Source organism: Cupressus sempervirens, chromosome 6 (assembly GCF_028749045.1).
Source record: "Cupressus sempervirens isolate cs-2001-9-10 chromosome 6, ASM2874904v1, whole genome shotgun sequence".
Classification (NCBI taxonomy): Eukaryota; Viridiplantae; Streptophyta; class Pinopsida; order Cupressales; family Cupressaceae; genus Cupressus; species Cupressus sempervirens.
This window is the reverse complement of record NC_143123.1, coordinates 429,958,926-429,977,849: the sequence shown is the minus strand read 5'-3', so window position 1 is coordinate 429,977,849 and position 18,924 is coordinate 429,958,926. Positions and strand designations below refer to the sequence as shown.

The 18,924-nt window shown below is 34.1% G+C and overlaps 1 protein-coding gene across 2 annotated transcripts in view; it reads right to left on the bottom strand.

The window, feature by feature from the left end:
* Positions 1–18,924, bottom strand: part of LOC149552879 (5'-nucleotidase / magnesium ion binding protein) — a 67,709-nt gene that overhangs the window by 6,234 nt on the left and 42,551 nt on the right. The gene's annotated exons all lie outside the window — the stretch shown is intronic.

Genomic DNA, 18,924 nt, shown 5'->3' with positions numbered 1-18,924 from the left:
GAAACATTCTCTTGTATCTTGTATATATAGATCATTCATGATCTTTGTTTAATAACACATTCATTAAGTTACCATAATATTGTATCAGAGCTAATTTTCGAAAAATAATAATTTCATTATTGAAATTTTCTGAGTTGTTTTTCAAAATAGGTTTTGAAAATCTTTAATTTCTTCATGAAATGTTTAGACTCGTAAGATTTTCAACATCCTTTGCCTAGGTGTGCTCAAAAATTTTGTATCAAACAAAGCAGATGTTGTTTTAATTGTATTAAACAAAGGAGATGAAAGCTCCTTATATAGATTTACAAAGATGATGTTTCTAAAAGAAACAATAGTGAACTAAATACGCAGATAGAAACTACCTAATAAACTAAAGACTAAGATGATCATTAAAGAAACATTATAATATTCTAATATCATCCCTTAATAGTCATTGTCTAACTACTATCTTTTGGTCACAAATTCTACAAAACATTCTACTGTTGTTGAGACCCTCACTGGATCTGCAAACTATTAATGACCAAGAAGCCAAAATCTGTCCAAAAAAGAATAAAGAAGGGTGCCTCTTCTTCAAAATGCTTTGCAAAATGAGACGAGCCTGCAACTGACTCTGCCACTGAGATGAGTCTGCCACAAACCCTCCAAAACCAGCAAAACATCTTACCAGAAATCATCACAAAACATCCGATGTGATGTTGGATAACAAAGTTGCTCTTCCCTGGAGATAGAGACAAAGCCTGAGAACAACTAGCTCAATTTTGAGGAAAAACTAGCAAACCCTAAAACAAACTGCAAAAAGCCACAATTTTTTAGGAGAAAATTTGACGAAAACCTAGCACAATTTTTGAGGTGAAAAATTGATCAAAACCCAACATGATTTTTGAGGTGAAAAATAAGTCAAAACCAAACAATACAAAAGCTTCAATTTTTAGGAAAAGATTATACACCAAGGAATCCCATGCAACTTTGCGAATCACAAAATGAAAATATTTTAAGGTTATAATTATAGAAACCCATAAGAATTTTTGAGGGAAAAATTATGAAAACCCATTAAAAAATTAAGGGGAAAAATTATGAAAACCCACCAAAAATTCTTTAAGGAGAAAATTATGAAAACTTATTAGAAAAATTTTCGAGAGCGACACAAGAGTTTGCATGGTAAACCAGCAAATGCAACAAACATGCAAGTACATGCAACCCTAAAAAAATAGACTTTTGCTACAACTAAGAAATCGTGGGATCAAAACCCTTAACCAAGCTTGTGATTTCCAATAAAAATCTCCGAACACTAACCACAAAAGTTCCATAAAATACCTCCAAACGATTTTTATTTCTAAAAAATCGAAAAACAAATTTCTAAAAAAAATTCCAGATTAGAAGAGGCTCAATTTTTTTCTTAAAACATTTACCTATATTTATGAAATCCCATCAATCTGCTTTGATACACATTCATTATTTTACCATAATATGGTATCAAAGCAAATTCTTGGCCTCTTTGAAAAACTTTAATTTCTTTTTTGAAATTATAGTTCAAAATTTTCGAAATTTTTGTGCAAGTGTGTTCAAAACTTGCATCCTTTTTTTTCCCTCCAAACCCAACTAGGGTTTCGGTGTCCGATTTTTTTTGCAATTTTCTTTGTGCAAAATCACAGCTCATTAAAATCACTTTTGTTCCTCAAGATTGTGTACATCTTCCTCTTGTTGCAAATGTGTCTCTAACTTCTTGTTGCATTTTTCTTGTTTCTTATCAATAGCTTAGGCGTTTTTTGGTCTTCTGCAACCTTTTTTTATTCACCCATAGTCTCTTTTTCTACAAAATGCATGAGTTTCGTTGCTATTTTTAGTGTTTTTCTGCTACGTTTTTGCTCAAACACAACACTTCTCAAACCTTTCTCACGACTTCTACATACTTTGGCTAACACGACCCCTTGCATGGATTAAAATCTCCCTTTTTTCAAATACACCCTCTATTCAAGACCTCTGCAAAAAATTTCAAGTTTTTAAATCTGAATAAGGTTTTATGAAAACCCTCCATTCCCATGTCGAATTAACAAAAGCTTTGCATATTCATGGTGAGTTTTTCTAGATCTCAATTGGGTTAGTCTCACTTTTTTCTAGGTGCATAGTTTTCTATGCCTTGATTTTCACGCCAGTCGAATCAAAATCTAACAGCAAATTCTATCTAGGTTTTTTGAGCTCTTATCCGAGTCTCTTCAAATTTTTTGGGTCTTTCGTTGATTTGCCTCGAACCTCATGCCATTTCTGATATTTATGTTTTTTACATCAAAAAACGTGCCATGGCATCTCTCACCAATCTTCTCTCAAAAGGCAGTAACTGATTCAAAGGAAAGAACTACAACACCTGGAAGTAGAGAATGATGACGATCTTCAAGTACCGTCACCTTGAAGTGCTTGTTCTAGCTACCAAGACTTATCCTACCATAGTTGATGCTACTCAAGAGAAGTTTAATAAGCATAATCGTGAAGCGGTTATGCTTATTAAGCTTTCATTTACTACTGATCAGCTACCTCAAGTGTCGTCTAGCAATACAGTTGCAAAAATCTAGACAACACTGAAGGATCTCTACAAGACATCAAATAAAAGCAAAGCCTTCTTTTTAAAGAATCAACTATTCTCTATTATTATGGATTAGCACATGTCCTTACAAAAACATCTTCTAAATATTAAAGACATCAGAGATAAGCTTGAGGCCATTAGTTGTACAATGGAGGAAGAGGATATGGTGGTCATTACTCTGAAAAGTCTACCATCATCCTATGAGCACTTTATTAAGACACTCAACATTATTGCAATTAATGTTGACCTCAAATTTCCAAATTTGTGTGCACCGCACTTCTACAACAAGACCATTGGAAACAATAGTTTGGCAGCAATGCTCCTTCATCCTCCTCTGAACAAGTTTTTTCAATCCTATCCTTTAACAAGGATAAAGGCCCATCTCAGTCATATGCTCAGTCTCAGAATAGCTCCAAGAAGAAGCTAATCCGGTGCAACTACTGCCACAAATTTGGTCATGTGATCCAAGAATGCAAGACTCACATTGCTTCTAATCAGTAGAAGTAGTGTGGATCCCAACCACAAGCCAACATTGCAAAACATGCAGATCTCTCTAATCAACCCGAGGCTACCTTTTACGCTTTTTGAGGACATGCAAATTTATGTTTTTCGAAGATAAATTGACCATTAAGGGAGGGTATTACAATATTAGATAGTGTTAGAAATGGAAAAAGAAATATGGAAATAAGCAAAAACCAGGAAAGAATCTAAGTGAGTTAATGCATGAAAAGATATTACCATAAAATAGGAGAGAGAAAGCTTCAAGCTCCAACACCATGAGACAAGATATTTGGAAAGGGGAAAGCAAAGAAAACCCCTTGTGATATTATGAATGAGGCATCAAAAGCCTAAGAAGAGAGAGAGAGAGAGAGAGAGATAGAGAGCAATGCTCATACAATAATTGAGAAGAGGAAGAAACCTCATTGTGAAATGAGAGAGGAGGGTCATCTATTAAATAGAGATGAGAGAGAGGAGTTAGAATGTAACTCCCATGTCTATGAATGCCACCATTCATAAGTGTGTGAGGCCAAGTGTGAGATTCCTCTTAAGGAGGAATAATCTAAATTACAAATTACAATAAATATTTGTCCTCACATATTCCACTAGAAGACAAAATAAGATGTAGTGGAAAAAGGACAAAAAAGAAATATATTAGGATACCTTGGCTTATATCCTAATATATTACAACAATAAAGGAAGAAGGTCTAACCTTGGTTTATAAATACACCAAGGAAAGATTACAACTTCTAACACCCCCCTTTAATCTTTACTTGGTGAAATTACATCAAAGAGTATTAAACCCATAATTTACAAAAATCTGCAACTTAATCTTCAATATGAAGTAGTTTGATTGTCTTCAAGCCATATGGTATATTTGCAGATCCAAGAGAAGTACATGAGTCCTTTGAATGAGGAAGCATAGACACATCTTCATATGTGAAAAATCGAGAAGGTTCCTTGATGGATCACCTGAAAAAAAAGAGAACAACAAGACAACTATCCACAAGTAGAATTACATTGAATTGTCCAGTTAGTAAAAAAAATGAAGTTATAATAATTTAATCAAGGAGGAACTAAGAGAGATGAGAATAAATGAATGTGTTCACCAACATGCAATGGAGTTAACATGATATCTAAAATAAGTCATAAGCTCAAAATGATCATAATATGGGTCAAAATGACCAATCTTTATGCAATAAATCTCTCATGAAAGAAACATACTAATGCACAAATGACCACAGACAAGGCCAACTAATGAAACCTGCATCAAGATTGTGTCAATCTCATGGATATAGACAGTCCACTAATGAGTCATCCCACTGCAAGCTAATGGGGGCGTCCCTCCATAACATGCATGACTCATGATCTAAGCAATAATGTATGCAGATCATTATCACATTAATATATGAAAATAACATAAAGGAGAGACATGCTGATCAAAGTAGAATTATCATGATTTTTGTTAGGATAATCAAAAGAATGGATTATGAGGATATAACAACATATTGCCTTCAAATTGGATCAAATTATCTGAATTTGGAGGGGAAAACTCCAATAATAACATCCTCTTCATTGAGGAACAAAAATGAAACAACATGGAGGGAAACTCCATAAAAATATTATCCTATCAAAATGGAACAGATAGGATCAAATGGAGGGAAACTCCATATAAAATGAGTGCATACCAATATAGGATGGAGGGATACTCCATGGGCCAGATAAGGAAACTATGTATCAGTTATACTGAGGGGACCTACATAGTTATCCTTGAAAAAATTGGCTCCCTATGCAACTCAAAACAAATATCATATAAATCATGTATATCAATGGTATAAACCATAAAGTGCCAACATGGGCACAGAACAATGCTATAAAAGCATAAAACTGCAACCATGTGCAGATAGATCAATTAACTCAAATCATTAAATAATGAAGGCAATAGTGTAAGATTACTCATAAACCTGAATAATTGAGATAAATAAGAAGTATTTGGAAGAGCAATAAACATAAGTTATCAGTTAAAATCTCCATGCAAGGTGAACACAAGTGAGAAGGTATAACGGATGGGCCCACCATCAAAGACAAGAATCCTCAAAAAGGAATTATAAATGAGGATATATAAAAAAACTTAACTTTTTATGTAAAATAAATAATAATAAAACTTTAATTAGATTTAATATTTAATACTAAGAACTTCTGTAAAAAATTATCCTTAACTTCTCCTTTTTACTTAAAACCACGTAAAAGAGTAAGAGAGATTTAAAATACTTGTGTTTGCAATTGCATATAGAGCTGTCTGGCAATGAATGATTACATGCCAAAAATAGGTTGACAAAAGGCAATGATAAAAGCAAATGATGCCTCTGTCAAGAGCTCAAAAAAGAAAAAGAATCTTGCATGAAAAGACAAGAAAACGTTACTAAAAATAATAGATTTCAGGAATAGACTGACGAAACCAAATAAAATCATAGCTAGCTAAAAAAAACACCTGCCATAAGTTCTCAACGACAAGGAAAAAATAGGTAATATTCCTCTTCTCACTACGCGAGGAAAGGTAATATATTAGGAGCACGATCGGGCCAAGGCTTCGACCTGTTTTAGATTTTTCATCTTTAGATTGTTTTAGTCAGGATATAGAATTCGTCAAAGAGGATACTGAAAAAGACTCGAACAAAGATGCTAGATCATCACAAGCAGGGAGTCAGACTCAGGTCTTTCACTGGGAGAAGTTGATTCACTGCCAAAAGCCGAAGCTATGATAATGTTTTCTCCTGAGTATACACCAGTTGAGACTATAAGAAGTGAAATTGCTTCATCTATATTTAGGAGCCCGTAGATTCCAGATTCAAGAAAACAACAAAATACCCAGTCAAGCTCTAATGGCTATGTCTATAGTGCTACCCCACCACCTTCTCCTTGTATGGAAAGTTCTGAACACAAACCTGAATATGGTGGCAAAGGAAATGGTACTTGTAAAATAAAGAAAGATACAGGTATCCAACATGAGTTGAAAAAGCATTACAGACATGTGCAATCTGGAAAGCTATTGTATGAGAAGCCGTTGAGTAGCAATAATTCTTCTGTGGTTCAAAAGCGAGATTTGGCATTTTCATCTATCTCCCAATTGGTTTCCACGAAAGTTGGAATGTCTGTTCAATTAAATAAATTTGAAAATGACCTAGGTGTTGGACTTTTAATGGGTCCAAGAACAGTATTGCCCACTGAAATTGAATGTGCAAAGTTACAAGCTGCTATGTGCCGAATTCGGCATGTGCTTATGTCAAGCAATAATATTGTTCGTCTTGGTTCAAACCGATTAACGGTTGGGACATCAGCGGACCGACCACCCAATGCATCACATTTCCACGAATCAAACATTCCATCTGGAAAGGTTTCTGTCAAACAAATGAAAGAGACTATACCTGTGAGGATTGCTAGTGATGTAGATGAAGAAATGCATGATGAACCTCGTACTGCACTGGTTGGGGTTTGGAGACCAGTGGGAGCACCCAAAGCTTCAAAATCATCTCCTCTACCTAAAAATGAGAATGAGAAGATCAAGAAGCCGAAGCTATAGTCGCAGTCCAAGGAGGACTAGAAGGCATAGTCCAGCATTGGAGGATCGCAGGAGCATTAGTCCTGTATCTAACAGTCCAAATAGGCCGAGTGATGACAGAGGTAATGCCATGCGAAACAGTCGCAGGAGTGAAAGCCCTGCATCAGATGATGGTCACGGGCCAAGGGACAGCCAACACGGTTATCTGGCCCTTGTCAAAATGCCTATTTGAGGCGCCAGTCAATTAAAATAGATGGCCAGTCAAGAAAATGCCTATTTGTTTAGATCTGGGCAGCAGCAAAATGCAAAGAAAAAAAAATCCGAACATTGTTTAGTTATGAAAGGTTGTAACCCATCAAAAACTAGCATATATATTTGAACATTTCAAACAAAAATTAATGTAACAAAATGATACTGCAAAAAAAAGAACAAGCCTTCCAAAGAGGGTTAGATGAAAACTAATAGAAAATAAGAAGTAACCTGCACAAATTAGAGCAAATAGAAGTTAAACGGGTTTGGCTGTAAACCAGCCAAATCCAAAAAAACTTCAATTTCTTCCAACTTAAGAGATTTAAAAAAAAATTAGTGAAATCTCTCTCAAGAGTCTCCTTCGAATCGTACCTTCATGCAAACACTCAAAACAAACATTAAACTGCTCTGATACCATGTTAGAAATGGAAAAAGAAATATGGAAATAAGCAAAAACCAGGAAAGAATCTAAGTGAGTTAATGCATGAAAAGATATTACCATAAAATAGGAGAGAGAAAGCTTCAAGCTCCAACACCATGAGACAAGATATTTGGAAAGGGGAAAGCAAAGAAAACCCCTTGTGACATTATGAATGAGGCATGAAAAGCCTAAGAAGAGAGAGAGAGAGAGAGAGAGAGAGAGAGAGAGAGAGAGAGAGAGAGCAATGCTCATACAATAATTGAGAAGAGGAAGAAACCTCATTGTGAAATGAGAGAGGAGAGTCATCTCTTAAATAGAGATGAGAGAGAGGAGTTAGAATGTAACTCCCATGTCTATGAATGCCACCATTCATAAGTGTGTGAGGCCAAGTGTGAGATTCCTCTTAAGGAGAAATAATCTAAATTACAAATTACAATAAATATTTGTCCTCACATATTCCACTAGAGGACAAAATAAGATGTAGTGGAAAAAGGACAAAAAAGAAATATATTAGGATACCTTGGCTTATATCCTAATATATTACAACAATAAAGGAAGAAGGTCTAACCTTGGTTTATAAATACACCAAGGAAAGATTACAACTTCTAACAGATAGTTTCTATTTACTCTCTCTCCCGTTTCTATTTACTCTCTCTTCCACAAAATCCTTTTGTTTGTTATAGAAACTTTCTTTTTCACTTTACAAAAATGTTTCTATTTCCTCTCTCCTCTTCGTTATAGAAACATTCTCTTGTATCTTGTATATATAGATCATTCATGATCCTTTTGTTTAACAACACATTCATTATTTTACAATAATATCTTCAACCATCAAGGATATACATTAAAGCTTGAAGCTTTTCCAAGCAATATATCTAGCTCTTAGTAATTGCTTGTGACAGATTGACCATAAAAAGATTTTGAAGAAGCATGTAGAAGTTATATTTGTAAAATACGTGCATTTTGGTGTTGGAGATTGATGGCCCAATTCAATAGTATCTTTGTCTATGTAGCAAAAATAAATACAAGTTCTATAATAATTGATTCGCAATGCAGCACATGTGGAATTCATTTAAGTATACCATAACATACACTAACCATGGGTTTGGAAAGGAAAAATGAGCTTTAGAGCATGCCAAAGAATTTAGTGTGAACAGTGGAAGATACAAAAAGCTATCCAAGCTTAACACAACTTAACACACAAACAACCATAAATAAGATTGATCGATTATTACTTTCAAAGGCATTACACGAAAAGATTCTAGTAATTTAGCATTTGAGTAGGTACAAAGTTTTTATGGGCATGAAGTAAAATAGTTTCATTTCAAAAGTTGTAGAGGTACTTTTACAAGAATGTATATAAGTTAATCATCATCTATTTTGATCCATGTGACTCCAAGCAAAAACAAAGGAAAGCAAATTTTCTAGTTGTGGGGGTCAAACTTGTGACCCCCACTTTACAAGCCCTCACTCTACAACAATACTCTATGAAATCTATGAATTGCCCAAAATAGCGCCACTTTTATTTAAAGAGTTAACAACCCGCAACTGTTTACTACAAAATGAGAGGTGAGGAGTTGAACCCCCAACCTGCCGTATACAAAAATTGTAGCCCAGCCATTGGACCACCAAACAATGCAATGATATAAATGGATAAAACCGCATTTAAATTAACCTAAAGCAGTGAAAATCAGATGTCATAGGAAATTTGTTTTAAAGATACATCCTTAAGATTATTTTGTAAGCCCGAAATTATGCGGGCCGTCATTTTAATAATATAAAGGTAAATTGGGAGATATGGGTGATTTTGCTAATCATTTGGTTATGCACCAAATTGGGTAAGTTTTTAGTATAAAAAGATAGGGTGAGATGTGAAGAGAAATAGTGGCTTAGAGAGAATTATTCTTGATGAAATTTTGCTCTTTGTCGTTCTTTCAAGGAGCTTGTTCTTGTGCGTTTTGGAGTTGTTTGAAACTTCTTTGTATCAAGGATAATTTATGCCAGAGTTTTGTAACTGTTATTCTAGAGAATTAATCAGATCAATCCACTCATTACAGAGGGCCCCGAGATGTAGTCAAATCACAACGAACTCCATTATCAAACCTCTATTTGTGTTCCTATATTCTTTCTCTTTTGTTCTATTTCATCAATTTCGATAATTCGGGTCTAACTACACATTTATGTTATGTTAATTTCGATTTGAATTAATTGTATTTGTTAAGCATTCAATTAAGCAATTGTTGTAGATCTTAAATCAGATAATATTTGCATTGATGCATTTTCCTATCCCAAAGAAAAGGGACTCAATGGAACCAAAATTACATAGCATTATTAATTCAGTATACATAAAAATATCATATATCAGCTTACGATATTCATTATCATTAAGATATCATATTAACCATCTATTATCTCGTTTGAAAAGGTTAAAGCTCAAGAATTTATAGCATTCATTCTTCTCTTTGACATCTAGATTTAACTACATCGTGCTCAAATTCTAGTTACCTGTGCCTCCATAAAAATATACGAAGAAATTATTATTTTAAGTTGCTTTTTCTGTACTGTGGTAAACACAAAGTAACGAGACTCAGACCCGGCTCGGACTCGGCCAAGGTAACTTGACTCGTGACCCAGCTCATACTCGCCAGTGACTCGGGAAAGTGACAAAACCCTCGAAATTTTGAAATTTTTTAAGATTTAATGAACATTTCATGCACCCATTCTTGAATAAAGCCTAAAGACACATTAATGTCATGAAATAGAAGGTAATTTGATCACAATGCACATACTTAAAAAGTTAAACATACATCGATTACATAAGTACAAAGGTAAATTTCTAAATACTAAATAGTAGCTGAAGGAAATAGAAAACATAGATATATAAAATGATAAATCCATGAAACCCATCAAAACGTATATCAAATCCATGAAATCCAACACATCAATAGTCATCATCAAATATTCCAATCGTATGTTAAGTCAAACAAAAAGTTAAAACAAGACTATAGATATGGCTCCTAGTCCTCATCCTCATCCTCATCCTCATCCCCAACCTCAACCTCAACCTCAATATAATCTATAAAATGCCTCTTAGTAAGGCGTCTAAGGTAGGTCCTGGATAACTGATTAGCCATAGCATCAGCCTGTGAGGTGCATTGTGATCAAATTACCTTGTTATTCATGATGTTATTGTGTCTTTAAGATTTATTCAATAATGGGTACATGGAATGTTCTTTAAATTGTAAAAAATCTCAAAATTTTGAGGGTTTTGTCACTTTGTCGAGTCACTGGCGAGTTCGAGCTAGGACATGAGATGAGTTACACTTGCCGAGCCTGAGTCTAATTACTTTGGCCCAAAGTTCAGGTTACATAGATGAAGTCATTATCCCAAAGTTAATGGCCACAAAAATGAATTCTGCCAAAGGTGGTTCCATGTACAATGCATCAAATGACTTATGTTTGCTTCTCTTTCTTTGACTGATCCCTACTAAAATGTAATAGAATAATATTAAGCTTAGATTATTGAATATAAAAGTGACAAGTACATGCAGTATGCTTATTTAAGACAAAGTTGGTTTCCAAATGACACTGACTACTTATTACACTATTTTAGCATTTTAAATGAACATCTGTCATGACATTTTGACAAATTGAAATTGAATTATTATACTATGCTTCAAATTTAAGATATTTACAGAATTTTATCAAGCATATGAATGATATGTAATAGTATGAATTTAATTCCTCTTTTTGGCTGCAAATATGTTTATATTTATGATTTTTATATGGCTTTTGTAAAGCGGTAGACAGAATGTACCTAGCCCCCAGAAGAAATTGTCATACCAACATATACCCATACCTAATTCCAAATAGGACTACTTCATGTTATAATGTTGATATCTATTGTTAAACTCCTAACATTGATCTTCATACCGGTCTAAGTGTGCAAACTGCACATTACTCTTCTCTCCTTGTATAACATTCTAAAGGCATTAAATACATTACCTTGGCTAAAGCGGTGATCCTTGGAAATGATTTTTTTTATGCACTAACTATAACTAAAATGTTATGTTAGTTAACCATTAGTCATCTTCCTTGAGCGCCAATTTCTAGAAGGTAGTGTGGTCCGACCTAGAGAGGGTCATGTCCCTTTAGGGGACATGCCCTTTGGTCATGGTACAAGAGGTGGGTGTGATTGAACTTTAAGGACACACAACACATTGAAGTCTACTCCTTAATCAATAATGCCCTAAGACAAATTGCAAGATTTATAAGCATTTCCAGAATTATATTATTTCATTCAAACAAGACTATTTATTGAAGATTATCTGCAACAGATCTAGAAAGGTACAATTTAAGTTTGATTCACTTCAGAATTTGCAAAAACCTTACATGGTATCAGAGCTCTAGTAGTCGAACCTAAGCTCTGCAAATTAATTGATCAAACTTGATATATATCTAGCATCATTCTCCTATCTTCAATGGCATATACAATCAAACCTGAGGACAAGTTTGATGGAAAAGAACACTTTAACGCTTGGAAATTCAGAATCATGATGATTCTTGAAGAAAACGATGTAAAACAATTTGTTGTTTCAGCATCCAAACAACTTATTGTTGAACCTCATAAACCTATCTAGAGTAAAGGGAATAGAAAAGTCATTTAGATCATATTAGATGGAGTGAAAAATGATATTGTAACCATGCTAACGAAACATCAAACAACATTTGATATGATGAATGCATTACTAAATGCATATGACTCCAACAATGCAACTAGAGTTCTCGCATTGAAAAGGCAACTAAATCACATACAAATAAAGAAGGAAAAATTGATGAATTCTTACTTCCTAACGGTTGCCAGTCTAAGAGATGAACTTGCAAGTATAGGAACCATCATTAATGACATAGAACTAACACTGATGGCTATAGATGGATTACCAAATTCATGGGAAACATTCGCAGAAGGAGTAAACGCTAGAGACAAACTTCCCGACTTCAATAGACTTAAAGGAGATTGTCTTCAGGAAGAAACTAGAAAACTTAAGAAAGGGGGAAAGCTGAAAATTGAAGATGAAGAACTTCATTTTCTCAATACAAATTCCTTTAAAGGCAAAAAGAAGCACTTCAAGAAGAAAAAGGGTAATCAAAAGAACGATAAACCTAAGAAAAATTTATCCAAAATAAAATGCTTCAGATGGGAAAAGTTTGGACACAACAGATCTAATTGTCCCGAGAATTCTAGACAGCAAATGAACTATACAAACATAACTAGGGAAGAAGATAACTATGATCCTAAGAATCGTGTATTGTATTCGTCACTGTCAAATGAAGTCTCAAATAAAGCATGGGTGATTGATAGTGGATCATTTAGACATATTACAAGATATAAAGAAGCACTAGACTCTATATCAAAAAAGGTTAATGGCAAAGCCACCATCGGTGATAATTCAGCATATTCCACCAAAGGAATTGGAAATTGCACCTTGAAACTAAAGTCAGGAAATTCTCTTCTTCTCAAAGGAGTACTCTATGTTTTAGGAATAAAAAGGAATCTAATCTCGGTTACAGCACTTGAAGATGATGGACATAATGTTGCATTCATGGACAGTAAAGTAATAACCTGGGCTAAGAACTCCTCATTTAAGAAAGCAAAATTGATTGGTCAAAGAAAAGGGTATTTGTATGAATTAAATTCAGAACCTAGTAGACCTATTCAAGCCTTAATTCATGAAGTTGCAGATATAAATGAAATATGGCACAGAAGGTTAGGACATCTAAATTTCAAAACTTTATCAACTATGGAGAAGATGGTTACTGGTTTACCTAAACTGAATAAAGATCACTCAAGCAGATGCAAAGGATGCACTATGGATAAGAACACCAAAAGTCCATTTCATGATAGCACTAGAAAAACTAACAATATTTTGGAATTAATCCACTAAGATTTATGTGGACCTATGTCTATTCCTTCTCTTGGAGGACTCTAGTATTATATACTTTTTATAGATGACTTCTCTAAGAAAGCTTGGATTTACTTCTTAAAATGCAAAGAATCAAAAGAAATCCAAAAGAGATTTAAAGAATTTAAAATCTTAACTGAAAACTTATCAGGACATAAAATTAAAACTCTTAGAACTGATAATGGAGGGCAATACACCTTAGATTTGTCTAAAAGGTTTTGTAAAAAAACAGGAATTAAGAGGGAGTATACCGTTTCTTATAACCCGCAACAAAACGGGGTAGCAGAAAGAAAGAAGAGAACAATTATAGAAGCTGCTAGAGCTATGATATTTGATCAAAATCCAGAATATTATCTTTGGGCAGAAGCCTCTTGTACTGTTGTCTATATTCAAAACATAAGTCCTCACTCCTACCTTCGACATAAAACTCCTAAAGAAGTCTTTACTAAGCTTAAACCCAATATAAGTCATCTTAGGATTTTTGCGTGCCCAGTATAATCCATGTTCCAAAAGAAAAGAGAACCAAGTTAGAACCCTCCGAGAGGAAAGATATTTTTGTAGGGTAAAGTGAAACGCCTAAAGCATATAGGATTTTCGTACCTAGTCGGAAAAATATTGAACTTAGTAGGGATGTAATTTTTGAAGAAGATTTAGCATTCAAAAGAGCCCTAAGTTCTCAAGAACCCTCTCCTTTACCTAGTTCTGAAATAAATACTGAATCTGAGTCTCAGAGGGAGAACATTGAAGAAAATTGAGGATGAAATTCAAAATCTTAAACTTGAAGAAACTCAAATTCTAAGAAAAAAGCACTTTGGCCATTAAAACACTAGACGAAGCACAAGACTTTGCTGCACCATCTGGAACAGTCATAGAAAGCAAAAGACCCAAAAGATTTTCTAATTATGCAACAAACATGAATGATTTATCTAAATCAAAACCAACCAATGTTTCAGATGCTATTAAACATACAATTTGGAAAGATGCTATGACAAAAGAATATCAATCTATTATGAAGAATGATGTTTGGGAAATTGTTCCAAAACCTGAAGAAAAATTTGTTGTTTCTTCCAAGTGAATATTTAAAACAAAGCGTGTTGTTGACAGTAGCATTGAAAAATATAAAGTCAGATTTGTAGCCAGAGGATTCTCTCAAAAAGAAGGGATTAATTATGAAGAAACATTTGCTCCTGTTGCCAAATACACCTCTGTAAGAGAAATCCTAGTTGTTGCAGCATCGAAGGGATGGAAAGTACATCAGATGGATGTAAAAACAGCATTCCTAAATGGAAAGATTACAGAAGAGGTATATTTGGAGCAACCTGAAGGATTTGAAACTCATGATCTTAAAGTTTTTGTTTGCAGGCTTAAGAAAGCTCTCTATGGGCTTACACAGGCTCCAAGGGCTTGGTATGAAAAAATTGATAAATATCTCACCGGCTTAGGATTCTCCAAAAATGAAGCCAATCCAAATCTATATTATAAAAGGGATAAAGATGACATGGTAATTTTGATATAGTATGTTGATGATTTACTAATAATAGATGATGATCATCTCATAGATCAATGCAAGAGAGATCTAATTAGAGAATTCGAGATGAAAGATTTGGGACTCCATTACTTCCTATGACTGGAAGTAAGGCAAAATTTTGACAACATTATACTTAATCAAGGGAAGTATACATTAGATATCTTGAAGAGATTTGGAATGTCGAACTGCAAATCTATGTCTTCTCCAATGGAGACTAATCTACATAAACTTAAAGAAGCTGCAACAGAATCACCCTCCATAGATTCTACTCTCTACAGATAGATGATTGGGTCCCTTATGTACTTGGTAAAAATAAGACTTGATATATGCTATGTTGTTAACACCTTAAGTCAATTTATGTGTGAGCCAAAGGAGATTCACCTAGTTGCAATCAAACACATTATGAGATACAAGGCACTCTTAACCTTGGGCTCGAATATGAGAAAGTCGACTTGGACTTACATGGATTCACTGACTTAGATTGGGGTTGAAGTGTTAAAGACAGAAAAAGTACTTCAGGATGTTGTTTTAGTTTAGGATTAGCAATGATATCTTGGATATGCAAAAAATAGTTTTCAGTAGCACAAAGTTCGACAAAAACAGAATACATTGCAGCAATGATGGCCTCTTGGGAAGCAATTTGGCTTAGAAAGTTACTTGTGGGATTATTTGGTCAAGCCGTGAATCTTACAAATATTCATTGTGATAATCAGAGTTCCATCAAGCTTTTGGTGAATCCAGTTTTCCATGACAGGTCCAAGCATATCGAATTCCTTACCATTATGTAAGAGATATGGTAAACAAGAATACTATAAAACTAGAATACATTTGCACTACAAATTAAACAACAGATATTCTCACCAAACCTCTCTCTAGAGTGAAGATAGATCACTTCAGGAAAAGATTGGTATGGTTGAATTGTAATTCATTTGTATTCATTAAATTATTGATAAAATAATTTTATTGTCAGGGTATTGACTATTATGGGCTCCACCATTTGTATTCATTATTTTAGAGGTGACAATCTCTGAGATAATGAATACTTGTATAAAAGACATTATGAGAGATGACAATTTCTCAGATAATGTGTTCAGTAGTCGAGAACTACTATTAGATCTAGATGAGTTCAAGATCATTTGTGACATAGGCATTTCTATGCTTGTGAATCACAACTTGGATAAAGGAAGGATTTATTCTTCAAACTTTATCCTGTGCTCTGGTAGATATTAACTTAGGATCAAGTTGTGATATAGGATTGCCAATACCTATGAGTCACAACCTAGGTAAATGAAGAATTTAATCATTCTTCGGATTTTATCCTGTACGTTGCATTACATGCAATACTGACATCAATAGTATAAGTGATAAGTCATATCACAAGATGGTTATATGATGCAGTATCATGTGTTCCATGATACCACTTGCTCAAAAGATTCAGATAGATATAGAGTATCAGTCTATGCTTATTCATCGTAATTGATGATGCTAGGTATGTTATCTCTCAATATGATTATCAAGTTAAGAGGGAGTGTTAAACTTCTAACATCGATATTCATACTAGTCTGAGTGTGCACAACGCATATTACTCTTCTCTCCTTGTACATCATTCTAATGGCATTAAATACATTACCTTGGCTAAAGCGGCGATCCTTGGAAATGATTTTTGTTATGCACTAATTATAACTAAATTGTTATGTTAGTTAACCATTAGTCATCTTCCTTGAGCGCCGATTTCTAGAAGGTAGTGTGGGTCGACCTAGAGAGGTTCATGTCCCTTTAGGGGGCATGCCCTTTGGTCATGGTATAAGAGGTGGGTGTGATTGAAGTTTAAGGGCACACCACACTAAAGTCTACTCGTTAATCAATACTACCCTAAGACGAATTGCAGGTATTATAAGCATTTGCAAAATTATATTATTTCATTCAAACAAGACTGTTTATTGAAGATTGTCTATAGCAAACCTAGAAAGGTACAATTTAAGTTTGATTCACTTCAAAATTTATAGAAACTTTACATCTATAAGTAATTTAACAGAAAAATTGTTATCCTCATCCTAACGATAACTCATTAATGTGATCCTAAACATTGATACGAAAAACTCTACATAATTTAGACCAAAGCAACTAATAAGTAAATCAATAAAAATCAAGCTTGCTAGTTTCCCATCCCCTAGAGAACGCACTTTTTGCAAGATAATGCATTTGGAATTTATTCATGAGCATACTTGCACGTTTCCAAATTGTTCAAGGCTTCCCTGGGTACAATTAAACCATATATACCAATGACTACATTGAATGCGTCCCATCTCAACATTTTAAGAAAGCCTATACACTTCATCTGTTCTAGCTTTGTTTACTGAATCAACAAAAAACCAGGCATCTCCAGGTACAATTTGTTTTGAAGTCAGATTTGGGTACAAAGGACCCATGGAATCGTACAGGATACTTTTTGCATGATAATTCATTTTAAATTGTTCATGAGCATACTTGCACCTTTCTAGCTTGGTCAAGGGAATCCCAAGGCAATTGCAGTGATGGACAGCTCAATAGTAATCAGCATCATATATAGTTCAACACTTGGGCTTGTCACTAATAAACTAAGAAAAAATGGCACAGAACCAGCTCTAGTACTCAAAAACTTGCGCAATGCAAAGATATAGAGGTACTACTTCACTAAGATTGTTACTGCAGGAACTAGAATCTTTACAAATTCTCTTTTGTACATCTCAAAGAACCAAAACTTGGAATTGGCAAGGCCGACTCATCTCGTGAATCGACTATGAATCAGCAAAGTGAACAAACCCTTGAAATTTAGAGATTTTAACAATTTAAAACTTATTTCATGCACCCTTTATTGAATATTGCTTAAAAACACAATAACATCATCAAATACAAGCTAACATACATAAACAAAGAACAAAATGATAAATCCATTACATACATTAAATGAACATTGTAATTTGTACTTGAAGTAAATAGAAAACATAGGATTGTATGACATAGATATATAAAATTATAAATGTTGTCAAATCATAAATGTATATAAGATGAAGATTCATAAAATCAATGACATCAAATCATAAATGTAAGATGAAGATCCATAAAACGAATGACATCAAATCATAAATGTATTTAGGATGAAGATCCATGAAACTTATGTCTATCTGTAAACAAAATGAAAAAAGAAGTCTATATGCTCTAGCTCTAGTTCTAGCGCTAGCTCAAACCTATCTCTCGCTTTTCCTCTCTTTTTGTCATACTCAACAAATAGAAGGCCATTTAGGGCTGTAAGAAAGAGAAATGTTTTAAAATTTTATTTTAAAAAATAGTACTTTTTTATGTTTCTAAGTTGCCCAAATTGGGCTGCCCAATTTTTTGAGCCAATTCATCCAATTCATAGCAATTCATGGGCAAAAATCGGTGATCTAATTCAGCGGCTTGTCAAAAATCGCCTAGCATGTTTCATATCACCGAATCGCATGAATCACTGTAATTTTTGGTTCTTTCGTATATCTATAGTAACAAAGCTACTAGGAAGAAGTTGTTGCAACAATGGGCAACTAAACAGTAATCAACATCAGGGCTTGTCACTGAACAGACCGAGAAAAAGTGCCTCAAAACTACCTCTAGATACTCAAAAAATTGGGCATTGCAAAGATGCAGTTGTCTCGTTCCTATTTATGAGGTTTCTATTATGGTAAATCGATGTTGTAGTTGTATTAAACAAGGGAGATGAAAACTTCTTGTATAGATTTACAAGGACAATGTCGAGAACTAAAAGCAGAAATAGAAACTACCTAAGTAAACTAAAGACTAACTAAGATGACCATTAAATAAACATTATAATATTCTAATACCCTCCCTTAATGGCCATTGTCTAACTGATGACTTTTGGTCACAAAAATTTGAAAACATTTTGTTGCTGCTGAGATCCTCTCTGGATTTGTGAAATGTCAATGGCCAACAAGCCCAAATCCGTCCAAAAAACAAACAAAGGTGTCCCCTTCTTCAGAATGCTTTGCAACAAAAGACAAGAGCTTGCCATTGACTCTACCACTAAGATAAGTCTACCACTAACCCTCCTAGAATTAGCAAAACATCGAACCAAAAATCATCACAAAAACATCC